The following is a 19,657-nucleotide window of genomic DNA, read 5'->3' as shown; positions in this document are numbered from 1 at the left end:
TCTACCCTGAACCCATTCCTCCCTGCATCCCACCTCCATGCAGCCCATGTGACTCAGGGTCCACTGATCCCATCCCCAGCTGCAGAATTAGTCTCTAAGGGTAGTTCCCAGACTAACAACATCAGCATCACTAGGGAATTTGTTAGAAATGAGGCCAGGCGAGGTGGCTCACGCCTGTAATCTCAGCACCTTGGGAGGCTGAGGCGGGCGGATCACCTGAGGTCAGGAGTTCAAGACCAGCCTGGCCAACGTGGTGAAACCCCATCTCTACTAAAAATACAAAATTAGCCAGGCCTGGTGGCGCATGCCTGTAATCCCGGCTTCTCCGGAGGCTGAGGCAGGAGAATTGCTTGAACCTGGGAGGCAGAGGTTGCAGTAAGCCGAGATGGCACAATTGCACTCCAGCCTGGGTGACAAAGGCGAAACTCCGTCTCAAAAAAAGAAAAGAAAAGAAAAGAAAGAAATGTACAATCAGGTATGTAAATTCCCAAACATCACCCAAGACTACTGAATTAGAAACTCTGAGGCTGGGGCCGGCCCAGCAATCTGTATTTTAACAAGCCCTCCTGGTGATTCTGATGCAGCCTGACATTGGAGAACCACCGGTCTTCACGGATCATGGTAATCACATTCCCCTTGATAATTATTGGTTCCTGAACCCAGGCTTAAGCCAATCCATTTCTGGCCTTCCCCTGGCATCTGTAATTGGTCCAGAGGTGGTCATGTGACCTACTTTGGCCCAATCAGACTGAAAGGAAAGTTATTTACTCCACAGTTGGAGAGGTGTTTTCTTTTTTCCCCCTCCTGCCCCTTCTCTTATCCCTCTTGATGCACACAGCCAAGGTATTGTGTTGCCTTCTTTGCCACTGACTGCCAGCATATGACCATGAGGAAAACCAGGGCGAGGGCAGAGCTGAAAGGACCACAGCAAAAAGGAGCCAGAATCTTTGCACTATGCCTCTGGCCTTCCTGTTCCCTGAACAATGTATTTCCTTATGATTTAAACCAGTGGATTTGTGGTTTCTGATCCTTATAGCCAAAAATGTTGTAACGACAGATGAAACTAAGGAAGTATGAAGCCAATGGGCATACCAAAAATATTTTAATATGATGACGGATGTAATTAAGTTAACAGGCATTTTTCCCCCAAATTCCAAAATTCTAGATCCAGGTATCATAACTGTTACAACTTGAGAAAAGCAACTTAGTACAAATAAAATGGAGCATTACTTTATGCAGTGGGTCCTTGATTGGAGAATTGGTTAAAAACATACAAATGGGGGCTGGGCACGGTGGCTCATGCCTGTAATTCCAACGCTTTGGGTGGCCGAGGAAGGCGGATCACTTGAGGTCAGGAGTTTGAGACCAGCCTGGGCAGCATGGTGAAACCCCATCTCTACTAAAAATACAAAAATTAGCCAGGCGTAGTGGCATGTGCCTGTCGTCCCAGCTACTCGAGAGGCTGAGACAGGAGAATCACTTGAACCCAGAAGGCAGAGGTTGCAGTGAGCCAAGATCATGCCATTGCACTCCAACCTGGGCAAAAGAATGAGACTCCATCAAAAAAAAAAAAAAAGAAAGAAAGAGAGAGAAGGAAAGAAAGAAAGAAAGAAGAAAGAAAGAAAAGAAAGAAAGAGAAAGAAAGAAAGGAGAAAGAAAGAGGAAAGAGAAAAAGAAAGAAAGCTAAAAGAAGAAAAAAAAGGAAGGGGACTTAAAATGAGGCATATTCTTAGGTGAAATGAAAAAAACAATAGGGTAATATACAAATGAGCCTGGAGCATATTATGGTGCCAGAAAGTAAGAAAGTGCTCAAGAAAGAATGGAGACACAGGAGCCAGCCTGAAAGAGCTTGCAATGACTGAAGCTGGGACACTGACAATAAAGTCAATAATAACAACATTGGATTCTAACCCAAAGACTAAACTCCTTGTCCATGAATTCATATTGACATAAATAAATAATTGAATAAATAAATGGGAGAGAATTCTTCCCTATAGAAGGATTCCAATGAATTCACATAGAAGGAATGAGGGAAATAGAAAATCACCTTTAGAACACCACAGGAATAATTGTTGCATGCTTGATCTACCGATGGATGCTAAAATTAGTGGGAGAAGGTTGGAGGAGAAACAGGATATTTGCATAGTCTCGAAGTATCTTCCTCTAGGGGAAAACGGATAGAGAAGGCAAACTAGGGTGCTATAGGGATGTGTCTGTCCAGAATTTTCTCCTGAAATGTGCCCTGTGGTTTCAGAGACAGGAAAAGGAAGAGATTTGGTTTAAAATCGCACGGCCAGGAGTTCATGGACTCCTCCAAGAAACAAAAAGGGCTATTGCTGTTCAAATTTGGACTGAGCTAGATGTGACCTGGCCCTGAGAGTTGTCTCTTCTCACTACTAAAGAGCCACATGTGCTTGCCCTCCTCCCTCAACTCCCTACTCCAACCCCCAAGCCCTGGGCTCACTCACTGCCAGGCAGGGTGGTGGTGAGTTTCACAAACTAATCCCAGTGTGCAGATTGACTGTGCTGCCTTTAGTTTCCTCTGGATTTTCGGGTTATTTGTGTTGGCACAGGGCCACCAGCTCTTCCCAACTTGGAATACATTCTCAAAAAGGGCTGGTCCCACCTTCCTCATCTTGGTTGAGGCCAAGGTCTGGTTTCATTTTTCATTAAACTGCCATTTGTAACTTTCATTGAAGAGAATGACAACATGTCCAACTGTCTTCATTCAGTGTTTTCCCAAGAGAGGGCCTTTTTGCCTCCCACGAGACAGTGTGTGATTTATTTATCTCATCCGTTGTGCAATAGGTTCACCACCATTGCAACTAACACAATGTTCCAGAAAAAAAATGCTGTATCACACAGTGACTTCACTCAAGTTGGCAGTGATTGGTTTCTCACCTAGATCCACCAAAGCCTACACCATGGAGGTAGAATTGCATCACCAGAGACTTCTCTGGTTTGATTGTGAGGGGGGCCTATAGGGCTGGGACTGCATCTTGCCCATCTTCATCTGCCCCGGGTCTGGCATGTAGTAGGTGTGGTAGTCATCGGTGCTGTTCACCAAGTATTTCCAACTCTTCACTTCGCAGGCCCTTGTAGGGCTGCATTTCCTGGCCCTCTGTGTCTGGGTGCAACTATTTGCACAGTTCCAGCTGATGAGTTGGGTGCAGAAGCGTTGTACACCACTTCTAGGCTACAGCATTTAAATACTTGTGGTCCAGAGCTCTCTTTTCCCTCTAGCTCGGCAACCAGCAATGTTTGAGAAGGTGGCTACTCAGTCATCCTGGATCCCTGATTGACTGCAATAAGTAAACACCCCCTTCTAACCTATGATGCACATGTAGTGTGAGTAAAAAAATTAATGTTTGTGGCCAAGCGCGGTGGCTCATGCCTGTAATCCCTGCACTTTGGGAGGTCGAGGTAGGCAGATCACTTGAGGTCAGGAGTTTGAGACCAGACTGGCCAACAGGGTGAAACCCGGTCTCTACTAAAAATACAAAAATTAGCCAGGTGTGGTGGTACACACCTGTAATCCCAGCTACTCGGGAGGCTGAGGCAGGAGAATTGTTGAACCCAGAGCCAGAAGTTGCAGAGTACGTCACTGCACTCCAGCCTGGGTGACAGAGTGAGACTCCATCTCAAACAAAACAAAACAAAAACAAACAAACAAAACACCTTTGTTTACACTAACCACTGAGATTTTGAGGGTTGTTTGTTACTGCAGAATAACCTAGGCTATCCTCACTGATACCATATGCATAAAATACATGTTTGTTGAATGAATGAATGAATGACTTAAGCCAGAAGAGACTGCTGAGCAGTGTTGCTCTAGAATTCCTTTCTATAAAGAAGAGATTCAGACATGGTAATCTGATTACACGTGTGTGGGAAGTGAGGACCATGTTGGCGAGGGGACTTTTCTTGTTTTGTTTGCATAGTACACTATTTTTATTACATGTCTTTTATTTGGGCTATGAGAGTGCTGATGGGGATTATGGGGGGCCTAAAGCCCCCCAAACCAAACCTTGGCATTATCACTGAAGTTTCAATTGACCTTGCCACCTCCTATGTCTTTTACAAGTGGGGAAACTGAGACCCAGACTGTCTAAGTGACGATACCCATTAGTTAGTGGCAACACTGGTAAACACCAAGCCCCTCGTTTCCTGATTGTCTACCTGGTGCTTTTGCTATGACACCATTCCACCTTTCACACCCAGGTGTTAAGAGAGCAGGGGCTTGAGAGTTGTGCTCTGACTTATTCCAGTCCTGGCTCTGCCACTTACTAGCTGTGGACCTTAGGAAAAGCACTTAACCTATCTGTGCCTTGGTTTCCTCAGCTGTACAGTCCTCTGTGGGTTGCCACGAGGATTTTGTGAAATCAAGTATAAAGTATATAAAGATCTAGCAGTATTAGTCGATTGTTACTGTTATCCTAAACCCTCATCCCACAGTCTTTTTTTTTTTTTTTTGAGTCAGGGTCTCACTCTGTCACCCAGGCTGGAGTACAGTGGTGCAATCCCGGCTCACTGCAGCCTTGACCTCCTGGGTTCAAGCGATCCTCCCACTTCAGCCTTCTGAGTAGCTGAGACTACAGGCAACGCCACCATGCCCAGCTGATTTTTGTACTTTTCTGGGTATAGATGAGGTTTTACCATGTTGGCCAGGCTGGTCTCGAACTCCTGGGCTCAAGCAATCCTCTTGCCTCAGCCTCCCAAAGTGCTGGGATTACAGGCATGAGCCACCACGCCCAGCCCAGCCCACCGTCTTGATTTGCACCTGAGCCCCATGTTCTCTTCATGCTCTGTTTCCCTTGGGAAAGAATGAATCTGTTTTAGACCATCATGTGCTCTATTTGTAGACGATTTGGCCACAGGTCAATTACATTCGAAGTTCTAAGGAGAGCCGTGCCCTGAGCACTGGTAAGCTGTCCTCCTCTGCCACCTCCCTTTGCCAAGAGCCTACATTAAGGGACCTACCAGTGGGAAGGGGGCAAGGTGACAAGAACTTTTGCCTTCTCTATTCGGTCTCTGCCATATTTGCTGCCTGACTGATGCCTGCTGATCAAGCTCCATCACTGGTTCAAAGACCCTGTGGGACTACAGCCAAAACCACCCACTCTTCAGTTGCTGGGACATCAGCCCGCAGGCTTTGGATAAATATTTACCTGCAAATCCCGAGCAGCCATAGCCTTCCTTCATATCTCCAGATAGTACCCGTGTAGAAGGCATGTGACTAGGGCTCCCTCTCTCAGAAAAGGCAGAAAAACCTGTGGCTGGAGGGCCGGGGTTCCCTCCTTAATCCCAACCTCTTTCCTCTTCCATAGGCCCTGATGTCAGAGTTACGTGAATCTGAGAGTGTGTGTCAAGAAGAATGAAACTTTGGCTGAAAGTGCAGCAAAATATGAATTTTTAAGAACTGTCTTATTTATGTTTTTTAGACATATTTCTTTTATTTTTCTTTCTTTTCTTTTTTTTTTTAGAGACAGGATCTCACTCTGTCACCCAGGCTGGAGTACAGGGTCATGATCATAGCTCACGGTAGCCTCCAACTTCTGGGCTCAAGCCATCCTCCCACCTCAGCCTCCTCAGTAGCTGGGATTACAGGGGCAAGCCACTGTGTCTGGCTACCAGTTTTTGATAAAGCTAAACTTACCATATGACATAGCACTCTTACTTCTAGGTATTTACCTAAGTGAAATAGAAGTTTATATTCACACAAAATGCTGTATGTGAATATTTATATTGCCTTTATTCACAATAATCAATAGCTGGGGCTATAGGCATGCACCCCATGGCTGGCTGATTTTTTTTATTTTTTATTTTTACAGAAATGGAGTCTCACTATGTTGCTCAGGTTGGTCTTGAACTCCTGGGCTCAAGCAATCCCCTCACCCCAGCCTCCCAAAGACCCTTAAAGTCCTTTTTTAAACAGCAAGTTTGTTTAAAGGAAAAGCATACTTACTCTGGTATCACGCTTAACTTTAGAAATTCAAGCAACTGTTAATATGAGATAGACATATATTAACTTGTTATTGACGTGAGACATACATACAGAAAAGTGCTCATAGATCCGTTTAAACTGTACCCAGATCAAGAAGCCAGACATTACCTGTAAGCCCTTCTTATTCTCCAGTGACCGCTATCCTAACAGCATAGGTTAGTTTTGCCTGTTTTATCCTTTACAGAAACAAAATCATATAGTGTCTGTGTTTTTGGGCCTGACTTCTTCACTCAACATTGTTTCAGAGGTTCATCTATATTAAGCATAGCAGTGGTTCATGCAGTCTCATTGCTGTCTGGGATTCCGCTTTGTGACTATACCATCACAATGTCTGCGATCCATTCTGTTGGTGGGCATCTGGATCATTTCCAATCTGGGCTATTGCAAATATACTGGTATGATATTCTAGTTCATATCCTTTGGTAAACATACACACTGATTGAGGTTGTGTGTACATCCAGAAGGGGAATTGCTGGTCAGAGGGTAGTTGTACTCTCAGCTTTAATAGATTCTGCCAAAGAGTTTTCCAAAATGCTTGTAAAAATTTACACTCCCACTAGCGGTGTATGAAAATTCTTTAGGTATGAGGTCTATGTAAAGCAAAAATAAAGAAGTTAATATGCAAAAGTTATATGTAAGTTAAAAATACGTGTTAAGTTCATTCAAACGGAACCAATTTAACCCGTTGGAGTAATACTGGGTGTGTTTATTTAATACACCATTTTCCCCTTCATCAAAACTTTTAATTTATGTAACCTGGATGAGCTTCCTGACTCTATTCTCCCTTAATCCAATCAGTTAAAAGTCTCTCTGAAAACACTGTCCATTCATTTATTCAGTTAGAATGTTGTGAGTGTTAATAAACTGGTGTTTGCAAAACAAATTCAACCCCTCCTGCAAAGCAGAATATACATCTCGCCCATCATGTGTCTAAAATGGCAGAGTCAGCCAGGATATGCCTTAAAGATCTGCACTTGATAACCATCGCGTCTCCAGGGCTGTGAATGCAATTCAGAATCCAGAATTTTGTTCTAGTTGTAAAGAAAAAATGGTATATTCTCCCGCAGGTTTAACGAAAGAGAACGATGCCTTTAAAACGACAAAGCATTTTGCAAACACAGGTGTTATTCGACTATAAAGGCGGCGGGGGAGGGGGGCAGTAAAATGAGCCGGAAAGGGAATCCAGAGCGCTTATTTTTTCCCTGGTCTCTACAACTAATTCGTATTGTAGAACTGAGCCTCCATTTTCCCATCTGTAAAATAGGGTACTTTGACAAATTGCTTAGGGGATCTGTAAGTCCTATCCAGATCTAGTTTTTATTCTATGACCATGCAGGAGGAGAGATGCTGAGACAGAAAGGTAGAGGGGACCAGGGACAACTCACTTTATATACCCCCTCCACCTCGACCCCCAGCAGGCAGAGCGCCCGAGATCCCGGTTTCTGGGAACCCGGTGTATTTCCAGTCCTTCACCAGGAAACCATCGAACTGAATCCTTTACTGGGACGTTTCTCGTTTACTGCTCTCTCCAAATCCCCCTCTCAAGTGGTCTGACATCTGATCTCCGGATTCAGGAATATCTTGGTAGAAGTGCGCCCTCGGGGCTCCCACCCATCACAGCGTGCGACACTGAAACGGGCATATGGGTACCGGGGCGAGCCCTAAAGGTGAGCCGCTGAGTCTGGAGGTTGGGGTCCGTTGGGGTCCCCAAGGAGGAGCTCGCTGGGCTGGACGCCGGGCATCTGAGGGTCCCGCAGTGCCTGGAGCCCAGGAGCGCTGCGGGGCCCCCGGCTGCGGTGGGGTGGGCGGCCGAGCTCGCCGCCCCCGCTTCTCCCCGGCCCCTGCCCCTGCCCCGAGCTCCCAGCCCGGTTTCGGCCGGCCGCGCTGCCCGCTCCCCCTCCTCCCTCCGCGCCCCGCCCGCTCCCCACCTCCGCGCCCAGCCTCGCCGCCGCCGAGCGCCGGACGCGCCACGCCGCGCTGGGCAGCTGGAGAGCTGGCGGCGGAGCGGGCCGGGAGCGGCGGGGGCGGCGCCGAGGCCGCGGGCGGGGGGAGGAGGGCCGCAGCCCCGGAGAGGGGAAAAGGCGGGCCGGACGGCGCCAGCAGCCAGCCCCGAGGACGCGAGCGGCAGGTAAGCGCTCGGCGCCGGGACGGGTCTGGCCCCTTGGGGTCCTGAGACCCAGACTTGCACAGCCGGCCACGGGCGCTGGAGGCTCGGGCGCAGCGTCTAGCCCCGGAGGGCGGCGGACCAGCGGGCCTGCGGGACGAACGCGCCTTCCGCCCGGCTGCTGTTCCTAGCCGGGGCCCGGGACCGTCCTGAAAGGCGGAGGCGTAGCTCCCAGCCCCGGGGCTAGTTCCCCGACTGGGGGAGCCCGCGCGCCGTGGGAAAGGGGGCTCCAAGGGGAGACGCGCGTCTCCAAAACCTTCGGACGGAGCCGTACTTTCCCCAACCCGCGGGAAACTGAGCCACGAGCCTGACTCGCGCGGGTGGTGTGCTAGACGCCAACTCCCGGGAGCCCGGCTCCGCGCGCCTGGTCGGGCTGCGGCGGTGCTGGCGGAGCGCGAACGCGCCCGGGCCTCGGACGGCTTCGGGCGGCACCACTCGGCGCGGCCCCGAACAGGTGGCCCCGGGCACCGAGGGACGGAGCGGCGGCCCGGAGCCAGGGGGTGAGCACGCCGGGGAAGGAGGGGGCTCGTGGTCTCGGAGTGAGCGCATTTCGGCAGGGACTCGAGTTTCGAGGCTCCGAAACCCGATAAAAAGTGAGGGGGAAGAAGAGAGCCGACCTCCCGAGAGCCAGACGAAGCAGGGGACAGGTTTTCCGTGGCTGCTTCGACAGTGACAGTCTGTACTGTGCACGATAATCCCCCAGGGATCCCGTTAAAATGAGATTCTGATCCCGCAGGTCTGGGGTGGGGGCCGAGCGTCTGCATTTCTAAGAAGCTCCCAGTGGCTGCTGATGCTGTTCCATGGACCACACTTTATCCGGCAGGCCCTACGGAAGTACTTTTTGTCCAGCAGGCTGAAAACCTTAGGAAAAGTGGGAGATTGGGAGACGAGGTCCTAAGACTTTACAGTATGTATAGCTTTAATACCTCTTTGCCACCTCTACCCCCAAACGCACGCAAAAACACTTGCTACTATAAAGGCCAAGGGAAACTTTCCCTTCGCCCCCTGAAGGTTCGCTTGAAAAATTAACTGACAAAGGCAGATTGATTGGAGAAAAGGCATGCAAATGTATTAATGTGTCCACGGGGAGAGAACAATAGAGTGATTACCCCCAGCCCCCCAATGGGGTACAGAAGCATGTAGATTATCTTGAGGTTACAGAAAGAAAGGGGTCTCAACGCATGGCCCCAAACAGGTTATGGTGGTAAAAGAGGTTGTGAGAGGGGGAGAAGAGGAGGCCTGGCCAGCAAAAATGGTCTGGAGATGTCAATGAAACCTCACAGGTGGCAGCCCTCAGAGAGAATAAACAGTAAATGTTTCTTTCAGACCTTTAAAGGGGTCAGATCCTCAGTTAATTTCTCTTAGATCTGGACAAGGGAGGACCTCGATAAAGCCTGGCTACATCCGTGCAGATTCTCTACAAGTGCAAATCTCCCGCACCAAGGACAGCTTTGCATTAGCTCTACTGGCTGGCTTTCTAAATATGTCAATATTTAGAAATATGTCAACTATTTCAAAATATGTCAAATATATTTTGGGGTAAAATGATTTGATTTCCTTCACTACTCATTTAATAGCGAAATATTTTACTTTTCTTACCAACTTTCTAGCCAAATACATGATCTGATAGCAGGGCTGGCTTCATGGACATGCATCCTGCACTTGGTTTAATGCCGAAATTCTTAATTTTTGAACAAGGGGCCTCTCCTTTTCATTTTGCACTGGGTCCCACAAATTATGTAGCTGATCCTAATAGTCACCATACGTGGAAAGAGAACCCATTTTTTGATCAGGGTTTGAGATGGTGGGTGATGGAGAGTAGAGGTTTATTAAGGGAAGACTAGCTAGATGTTGCAGTTATCTCCAATCTTTCTCAACTCCTTTTTGGCTATCTGAAGAGATAAGTCTAAGAGCATACCCAGGCATGCATGGTGTGACAAAATTTATTGCTTTATTAATATCAATAGTTAACAGTTTATTAGGAGCTTAATTATTGATAGACAATACAATTAAGTTTGATATTGAAATAATTTTGTAAGTTTATTGACAAGTTGTGTGTTATTTTCAAAGGATTGGGGAGTCTCTATTTAGCATCTCATAAAATTTTGCTTAGTTAAGATCTAAGATGAGCTGGACATTGCTTGGTTTGGCAGCTTTCACAGCTCAAATGCAAAGCTGGAAAACAAAAAGTGGCCAAATTTTGTAGCTTTTCAGGAGTATTGTTTTACAGGGCCTCAGCGTGATGCCAGCCCGGATCGGATTCCCTTCTGCTTTTATCACTCCCACATCCCTGCAAGGTGACTTTCATTAAAAGGGGGATAGAGCATATTTAGCTACTGAAAAACACTGAAGAAAGGCAGGGCCAGCATCAGTATTTTGTCTGTGAAGAAATCTTGCCCAAAAAACACAGATTCCAGGTGTGTGTATTTTTCTAGAAAAAAGAAATGTTGGAAATACAGAAAAGAAAAAGATTGTACTCTAACTATGGATATGATTTTGTTCAGCAGAGGGAGAAAAAGTCAGAGAAGTGGCATTTCATTGGCGGGTTTGGTAGGGAAAGGAAAGCTGCTGTGTTTTTTGTACCATGAACAGCCTTCCAGAAATGGCAAAGTGAGTTTGCTCAGGTGCAAGGAAGAGCCAGCAAAGAAGCTGATTTTCCATGGCTGATGTGATCATTGTGGGGACTCAGAGCAGGACATCACGACATATGTTCTTGGTGCTTTGACGGCTCAGATGAAACTGAAAAACACATTTTTCCACTTTTCTGTCTGAGCGTGCCAAGTCGCTTTCAAATACACGATCCAAACTGGGAAGAGTGCTATTAAATTAACAAAAGGAGGGAGAGGGAGGTGTTTCTGTGATGTCCATGATTCAAAAGATAGAAAGGAGGGATTCTGACTTTAGTTAAAACCTGGGAGCTAGTTTTTATGCTTCACTGAGAAAGGTTTTCCTGACCACAAGATAGGAAGAAAAAAGTTCTTTTAAAATGTTTATGGTTTCAAAAATGTGTAGGTATTTAATCCGCATGGAACTTATTTTGGGATCGTGGTGTGAGGTGGTGGGTGATGGAACTTAAACGGGCAAACATTTGGGGAAAGCTATCATAAAATGAATTCCCGCAATCAAATAAATTGTGGTAAACACTGTCCCATTTTACAAATCGATTTAATGGATTCTTCAGTCTACTCCATGTTTTTCAAATTGAAGTGTAACTTATTACAGTAAAATTCACTCTTTTCAGTGTACAGTTCTAGAAGTTTTGACAAATGTATATAGTCATGTAACCACCACCGTATCAGGATGTAGAAGAATTCTACCACTCCAAGGAATTCCCTGTTGACTCTTTGTAGTCAGCCTCCCCCAACTCTCAGCCCCTGGCAACCACTGATTTGTTTGCTGTCCCTATAATTTTGTTCTTTTCAGAACGTCCTGTAAAAGAACTTATGTATTCTGTAGGCTTCTGAGCCTAGCTTCTTTCACCTAGCATAATGCATTTGAGGTTTATCTATGTTGCACGGATCAATACTTCATTCCTTACTGTTGCTGAGCAGTATCCCAAAGTTTGTTTATCCACTCACCAACTATTAATGATTATGAATAAAGCCAATATAAATATTCACATATGGCTTTTTGGATGAATGTAAACTTTTATTTCACTCAGGTAAACACGTAGAAGATGGCTATGTTGTATGTGAGCTTTATCAAAAACTGATAACCGGGCACAGTGGCTCGTGCCTGGATTCCCAGCTACTCAGGAGGCTAAGGTGGGAGGATCGCTTGAGGCCAGGAGTTCAAGAACAGCCTGGGCAACATAGCAACATTCCCGTCCCTACAAAAAAAATTAAAAAATTATCTGGGCATGGTAGCATGCACCTGTAGTCCTTGCTACTCAGGAGGCTGAGGCAGATGGGTCTCTTCAGCCGGGGATTTTGAGGCTGCAGTGAGCTATGATTGGGCCACTGCACTCCAGCCTAGGCAATAAGAGTGAAACTCTGTCTCAAAAAAGAAAAACAAAAACAAAAAGAAATTTTATCCTTTTTTCCCACTTCATTTTCTATGGTAGTGAGTAGGAAGGCTATTTAATTGTTTTTCTGTACATTTATCTTACATTCAAGCCATTTTACTGAACTTTTCTTAGTTCTAATAGTTTTTCAGTTGATTTTCTTGGATTTTCAAAGTAGACAGTCAAATTGTCTGCAAATGGCAATAATATAGGGAATTTTCCCTCCAATATTTTTACCTCATTTTATTTTCTTGCTTTAGTGGCTAGGCTTCCCTGTAGGATAATGTTGAGTAGTAGTTGCTACTATTTTACCATTAACTATTGTGCTTGCCATAGGGTTCTGGTGGCTACCTTAATTATCCTCAGGATGTTTCTTTTCCATTGTTAGCTTGCTAAAAGTCTAAAAGTGTAATTTTAAAATTTCTTGTTCTGCTTGGAATTCTTTTTTTTTTTTTTTTTTTTTTCCCCATTGAAAGCCTAAGAGGTTTAGGATCAGTTAGTTTGCTTCTTGACTTTGGAAGTTCATATTTTGATCTCACTGGAGGAGAAGTTAGTGTAGCATTAAGTCAATTCATTTTATTTTATTTTATTTAGATAGAGTCCCGCTCTGTCACCTAGGCTGGAGAGCAGTGGTAGTAATCTCGGCTCACTGCAACCTCTGCCTCCTGGGTTCAGGTGATTCTCCTGCCTCAGCCTCCTGAGTAGCTGGGACTATGGCGGCGCACCACCACACCTGGCTAATTTTTGTATTTTTAGTAGAGACGGGGTTTTGCCATATTGGCCAGGCTGGTCTCGAACTCCTGACCTCAAGTGATCTACCCGGCTCGGCCTCCCAAAGTGCTGAGATTACAGGCATGAGCCACTGCGCCTGGTAATTCATTTTATTTAGATGATGAAGAACCTACCTTTGGAGGTTTTTTTAATAATGTTCTTATTTGGGGGAATGCTGGGTGTACTGAGGAAGAAAGAGAATCAAGAGACAGTTTATAACCTACTCATGTATAAACAAGGTAGCTTTTTCTAGTGTTCACACTTTTTTTGCCCACCATTCACAATAAGTACATTTTATATTTCTTTTTTTCTTTTTTTTAATTTTTTAATTTTTTTTTTGAGACAGAGTCTCACTCTGTTGCCCAGGCTGGAGTGCAGTGGCGCAATCTCAGCTCACTGCAGCCTCTGCCTCCCAGGTTCAAGCAGTTCTCTGCCTCAGCCTCCTGAGTAGCTGAGATTGCAGGTGCCCGCCACCACACCCGACTAATTTTTTTTTTGTATTTTTAGTAGAGACGAGGTTTCACCATCTTGGCCAGGTTGGTCTTGAACTCCTGACCTCATGATCCACCCGCCTCGGTCTCCCAAAGTGCTGGGATTACGGGCGTGAGCCATCACGCCTGGCCACATTTTATATTTCAACTCAGTCCAAACATACTTGTATATAATGGAAACAAACTCTCACAAAGTCTTTGTCTTTCTCCTGTGTGCAATGTATTGATATTTTCAATTATCTTTCATCTGTTCTATTTCATTTTAAACTGATGATCATGATTTTCCAAATTGATTTGACTACCCTTTCATTTGATTTTTTGACCCACAGTTTGAAAAACATTGTTTTGTAAAACTGCTCATTTAGTTTCTAAGTCCCCAAACTGCTGGATTATGTCCAGAACCGATTCATTTTATATCAGATCCTGCTATGATGCAAAGTAAGTTCATTTATTATGCTCTGAGATCAGTGTAACTACCTATTTCTCTCTTGAATTACTGTGTAGCCTCTAAACCAGTCTTTCAGTGTCTACTTTTGACCCCACAGAATAGCCAATACATGCAGTCTTATAAGTCCATGACTCAAACTCCTCTAACGACCTCTTCCCACACTTTTTTTTTTTTTTTTTTTTTTTTTTTTTTAGACGGAATCTCTGTTGCTGAGGCTGGACTGCAGTGGCGCGATCTTGGCTCACTGTAACCTCTGTCTCACGGGTTCAAGAAATTCTCCTGCCTCAGCCTCCCTAGTAGCTGGGACTACAGTTTCACACCTCCATGCCTGGCTAATTTTTATATTTTTAGTAGAGTCGGGGTTTTACCATATTGATCAGGCTGTTCTCGAGCTCTTGACCTCAGTTGATCCACCCACCTCGGCCTCCTGTAGTGCTGGGATTACAGGCATGAGCCACTGCGCCCGGACTTTTTTTTTCTCTTGAGACAGGATGTCGTTCTTTTGCCCACACTGGAGTGCAGTGTCATGATCATGGCTCACTGCAGCCTCAACCTTCGGGGCTTAAGCGATCCTCCCACCTCAACCTCCTGAGCAGCTGGAGGCACTACAGGCTTGCCCCACCATGCCTGGCTAATTTTTAAAAAGTTTTTGTAGTGACAAGGTCTCCCTGTGTTGCCCAGGCTGGTCTCGAACTCCTGGATTCAAGCAGGCTTCCTGCCTCAGTCTCCCAAAGTGCTGAGACTACAAGCATGAGCCACTGCACCCGGCCTGCACTTTTTTTTTTTCTTAGACGAGATGGGGTCTCAGTCTGTAGCCCAGGCTGGAGTGCAGTGGTGTGATCATAGCTCACTGCAGCCGCAAACTCCTGGGCTCATGCAACCACACCCAGCTAATTTTTGTATTTTTAGTAGGGATAGGGTTTCACCGTGTTGGCCAGTCTGTTGAACTCCTAGCCTCAAGTGATCCTCCTGCCTCGGCCTCCCAAAGTGCTGGGATTATAGGCGGGAGCCACCGCGCCGCCTCCTACCACACTTACAATCAATCCCTAGGGCCTCACTGGTACCTCCTTTACCCCCTATTCTCAACTTCTCCAAACACAGCCTCCTCCGTGCTTGTGTTCCTCACCCAAGCCAAGCGTTTGCTGTGCTACCTGCCCAGAACACCATTTCACCAGATAGTTTCTTTGTTTCATCTGAGTCTTCTCTAACCCTCATTCTAAAACCGTACTCCCCACTTACCACAGGAAGGGTCCATTCCCTTATCCCACTTTTGTTTTCTTTATATCACTGTTACCTGCAATTATGTTATTTAGTTATTTGTTTACTGATGCTGCGTCTTCTTTTCCTTGCTGGAATATAAGTTCCAGGAAGGCAGGGACTTTGTGTAGTTTGCTCATCATTGTGTTGTCAGGACTTAGAACAGTGGGGCGTAGTAGGTGCTTTATCCACGTGTCAAATGACTGAATGAATGAGCCTAGAATGTAGATAAAATCTGACACTTGTCCTAAGAGAAGTATAATGTGCCCTGCCTTTCTGTTCCAGTGTTAGTGTGGAAATTTCTTTAGGTTAAGTGTGGAGTATTTTAATGTAAGCAGTTGATTAACCAATACACACTCACCTGGTATCCACTATATTTCTGACACTCTCGTAATAATAATGATAGCTAATATTTACTGAGCAGTTACTACTCTTACTGCTTTACATCTATTAACTCATTTAATCCTCCCAACCTCTTGAAGCAGGTACAATTCTCACCATTTTACAGATGAGGAAACTGAGGTACAGAGAAGTTAAGTTACTTGTCTAAGGTCATACAGAAGGTAAGCAGTAGGTCCAGGGTTTGAATACAGACCATCTGATTTCAGAGCCTGTGTTCTTCATCACAAGCTCCTAGCTAGAGCAAGGAGTGTGCACAGTTCCTGACCTTTGTAAGCCTGTCATGTTTATGGCTTAGCATAGTGGTTCTCAACTGGAGGTGATTTTGCCTCCCAGGGGACATTTGACAATGTCAAGAGACATTTTTAGTTGTCATGACTGGCAGGGTTTGGAGGTGCTACTGGCGCCTAGTGGGGAGAGGTCAGGGATGCTGCTAAACATCCTACAGTGCACAGCACAGCACCCTCACCCCAACAAACAATGATCCGGCCCAAGCATTAATAGTGCCAAGGTTGAGAAACCCTGCCGTGGCACAGTGGTTCTGAAAGCCCGCTGCCCATTGGAATCACTGGGGGAGCCTGATAAATCAATACTGATGTCCAGGTCTTGTTCCTGACCTTAATAAACCTCAAATGGACCTTCAACATGGCCTGCAGTCCTACCATGCTTGCCTAGTGGGTTTGTTTTTCCATTCTCCAAAACAGTTGTTTGACACCTTTTCTTTCCTCTGCCCCTCCTAGATCAGTTGCTGATTCTGGCTCATTCAACAGGAGCCTCCTCATATCCCACTACCTGGACCCCCAACAGGCCCATATTTGTGCAAATAAAGTGTTCCCCAGTGCCACTGTGAAGCTGTGACTGAAATGCCCCTAATGGATCAAAAACTGGCTGCTTTTCTGGGCTCTGGGTCCCTCATCCTCTTTGTCTTCTCAGGGACTTTTTTTTTTACTTTTTTTTTTTTTTTTTGAGACAGATTCTTTTTTTTTTTTTTTTTTAATTTTCATTTTTATTTTTATTGATCATTCTTGGGTGTTTCTCACAGAGGGGGATTTGGCAGGGTCATAGGACAATAGTGGAGGGAAGGTCAGCAGATAAACAAGTGAACAAAGGTCTCTGGTTTTCCTAGGCAGAGGACCCTGAGGCCCTCTGCAGTGTTTGTGTCCCTGGGTACTTGAGATTAGGGAGTGGTGATGACTCTTAACGAGCATGCTGCCTTCAAGCATCTGTTTAACAAAGCACATCTTGCACCGCCCTTAATCCATTTAACCCTGAGTGGACACAGCACATGTTTCAGAGAGCACAGGGTTGGGGGGTAAGGTCACAGATCAACAGGATCCCAAGGCAGAAGAATTTTTCTTAGTACAGAACAAAATGAAAAGTCTCCCATGTCTACTTCTTTCCACACAGACACGGCAACCATCCGATTTCTCAATCTTTTCCCCACCTTTCCCCGCTTTCTATTCCACAAAACCACCATTGTCATCATGGCCCGTTCTCAATGAGCTGTTGGGCACACCTCCCGGACGGGGCGGCTGGCCGGGTGGCGGGCTGACCCCCCCCAACTCCCTCTCGGACGGGGCGGCTGGCCGGGCGGGGGGCTGACCCCCCCACCTCCCTCCCGGACGGGGTGGCTGGCCGGGCAGAGGGGCTCCTCACTTCCCAGTAGGGGCGGCTGGGCAGAGGCACCCCTCACCTCCCGGACGAGGCGGCTGGCCGGGCGGGGGGCTGACCCCCCCACCTCCCTCCCGGACGGGGCGACTGGCCGGGCAGGGGGCTGACCCCCCCACCTCCCTCCCGGACGGGGCGGCTGGCCGGGCGGGGGGCTGACCCCCCCACCTCCCTCCCGGACGGGGCGGCTGGCCGGGCGGGGGGCTGACCCCCCCACCTCCCTCCCGGACGGGGCGGCTGGCCGGGCGGGGGGCTGACCCCCCCACCTCCCTCCCGGACGGGGCGGCTGGCCGGGCGGGGGGCTGACCCCCCCACCTCCCTCCCGGACGGGGCGGCTGGCCGGGCGGGGGGCTGACCCCCCCACCTCCCTCCCGGACTGGGCGGCTGGCCGGGCGGGGGGCTGAACCCCCCCACCTCCCTCCCGGACGGGGTGGCTGGCCGGGTGGGGGGCTGAACCCTCCACCTCCCTCCCGGACGGGGTGGCTGGCCGGGCAGAGGGGCTCCTCACTTCCCAGTAGGGGCGGCTGGGCAGAGGCGCCCCTCACCTCCCGGACGGGGCGGCTGGCCGGGCAGGGGGCTGACCCCCCCACCTCCCTCCCGGATGGGGCGGCTGGCCGGGCGGGGGGCTGACCCCCCCACCTCCCTCCCGGATGGGGCGGCTGGCCTGGTGGGGGCTGACCCCCACCTGCCTCCCGGATGGGGCGGCTGCCGGGCGGAGACGCTCCTCACTTCCCAGACGGGGTGGCTGCCGGGCGGAGGGGCTCCTCACTTCTTAGACGGGGCGGCTGCCGGGCGGAGGGTCTCCTCCCTTCTCAGATGGGGCGGCTGGGCAGAGACGCTACTCACCTCCCAGACGGGGTCGCGGCCGGGCAGAGGCGCTCCTCACATCCCAGATGGGGCGGCGGGGCAAAGGCGCTCCCCACATCTCAGACGATGGGCGGCCGGGCAGAGACGCTCCTCACTTCCTAGATGGGATGGCGGCCGGGAAGAGGCGCTCCTCACTTCCTAGATGGGATGGCGGCCGGGCAGAGACGCTCCTCACTTTCCAGACTGAGCAGCCAGGCAGAGGGGCTCCTCACATCCCAGACGATGGGCGGCCAGGCAGAGACGCTCCTCACTTCCTAGACGGGGTGGCGGCCGGGCAGAGGCCGCACTCTGGGCACTTTGGGAGGCCAAGGCAGGCGACTGGGAGGTGGAGGTTGTAGCGAGCCGAGATCACGCCACTGCACTGCAGCCTGGGCACCATTGAGCACTGAGTGAACCAGACACCGTCTGCAATCCCGGCACCTCCGGAGGCCGAGGCTGGTGGATCACTCGCGGTTAGGAGCTGGAGACCAGCCCGGCCAACACAGCGAAACCCCGTCTCCAGCAAAAAAATACGAAAACCAGTCAGGCGTGGTGGCGCGCGCCTGCAATCGCAGGCACTCGGCAGGCTGAGGCAGGAGAATCAGGCAGGGAGGTTGCAGTGAGCCGAGATGGCAGCAGTACAGTCCAGCTTCGGCTGGGCATCAGAGGGAGACCGTGGAAAGAGAGGGAGAGGGAGACTGTGGGGAGGGGGAGAGGGAGACCGTGGGGAGAGGGAGAGGGAGAGGGAGCGAGACGGGGTCTTGCTCTGTTGCCCAGGCTGAGACAGATTCTTGCCCCGTCGCCCAGGCTGGAGTGCAGTGGTGCAATCTCGGCTCACTGCAACCTCTGCCTCCCGGGTTCAGGTGATTCTCCTGCCTCAGCCTCCTGAGTAGCTGGGACCACAGGTGCCCATCACCACGCCTGGCTATTTTTCTTTGTATTTTCAGTAGAGATGGGGTTTCACCATGCTGGCCAGGTTGGTCTCGAATTCCTGGCCTCCGGTGATCCGCCTGCCTCAGTCTCCCAAAGTGCTGGGATTACAGGCGTGAGCCACCGCACCCGGCCTTAACGTTTTATTTGGAAATAATTTTAAACTTTACAAATGAGCTGAACATTTTTTTTAAAAAGTACAAAGAACACCCCATGCCCTTAATCCAGATTCCTCTGTTGTTAGCATTTTATCCTGTTTGCTTTATCATTTACACTCTTGCTCGTGTACCTAGGATTTTCCTGAACCATTTGAGGATAAATTTCATGCAGCAAGAACTTTAACTCCTAAATCCTTCAGTAGGGATTTCCTAAGTATAAGAATATTCTCTCAAATAATCACAGCGCTGTTATCAATCTCAGTAAATGTTTTGATAAGATACTGTTATCTAATCTGCCATTTGCATTCCAATTTTGACAATAGGCCTGATAACATCCTTTACAGCATTTTTTTCCTTCTAGTACAGGATCCAGTTTAGGGTTGTTGCATTGATTGATTGATTGATTGAGATAGGCTGGAGTGCAGTGGCACAATCTCTGCTCACTGCAACCTCTGCCTCCCAGGTTCAAGTGATTCTCCTGCCTCAGCTTCCCGAGTAGCTGGGACTACAGGCACGTA

At 48.3% G+C, this 19,657-nt stretch overlaps 1 protein-coding gene across 2 annotated transcripts in view; it reads left to right on the top strand.

Moving 5' to 3' along the window:
* Window positions 1–8,053: 8,053 nt before the first annotated feature.
* Window positions 8,054–19,657, top strand: part of ADGRG2 (adhesion G protein-coupled receptor G2) — a 136,944-nt gene continuing 125,340 nt past the window's right edge. Inside the window, exon 1 of one of the 2 annotated variants that reach the window (XM_055106772.2) lies at window positions 8,054–8,132. The gene's annotated coding sequence lies outside the window, so the exon portion shown is untranslated. Of the gene's footprint in view, window positions 8,133–8,904; window positions 9,076–19,657 lie in introns of those variants that run through there. The other variant, XM_055106773.2, reaches the window with a different exon arrangement.

Source organism: Pan paniscus, chromosome X (genome assembly GCF_029289425.2).
Source record: "Pan paniscus chromosome X, NHGRI_mPanPan1-v2.0_pri, whole genome shotgun sequence".
Lineage (NCBI taxonomy): Eukaryota > Metazoa > Chordata > Mammalia > Primates > Hominidae > Pan > Pan paniscus.
Note: the sequence above shows the minus strand (reverse complement) of the source record. Positions and strands in the feature narration are given on the sequence as shown.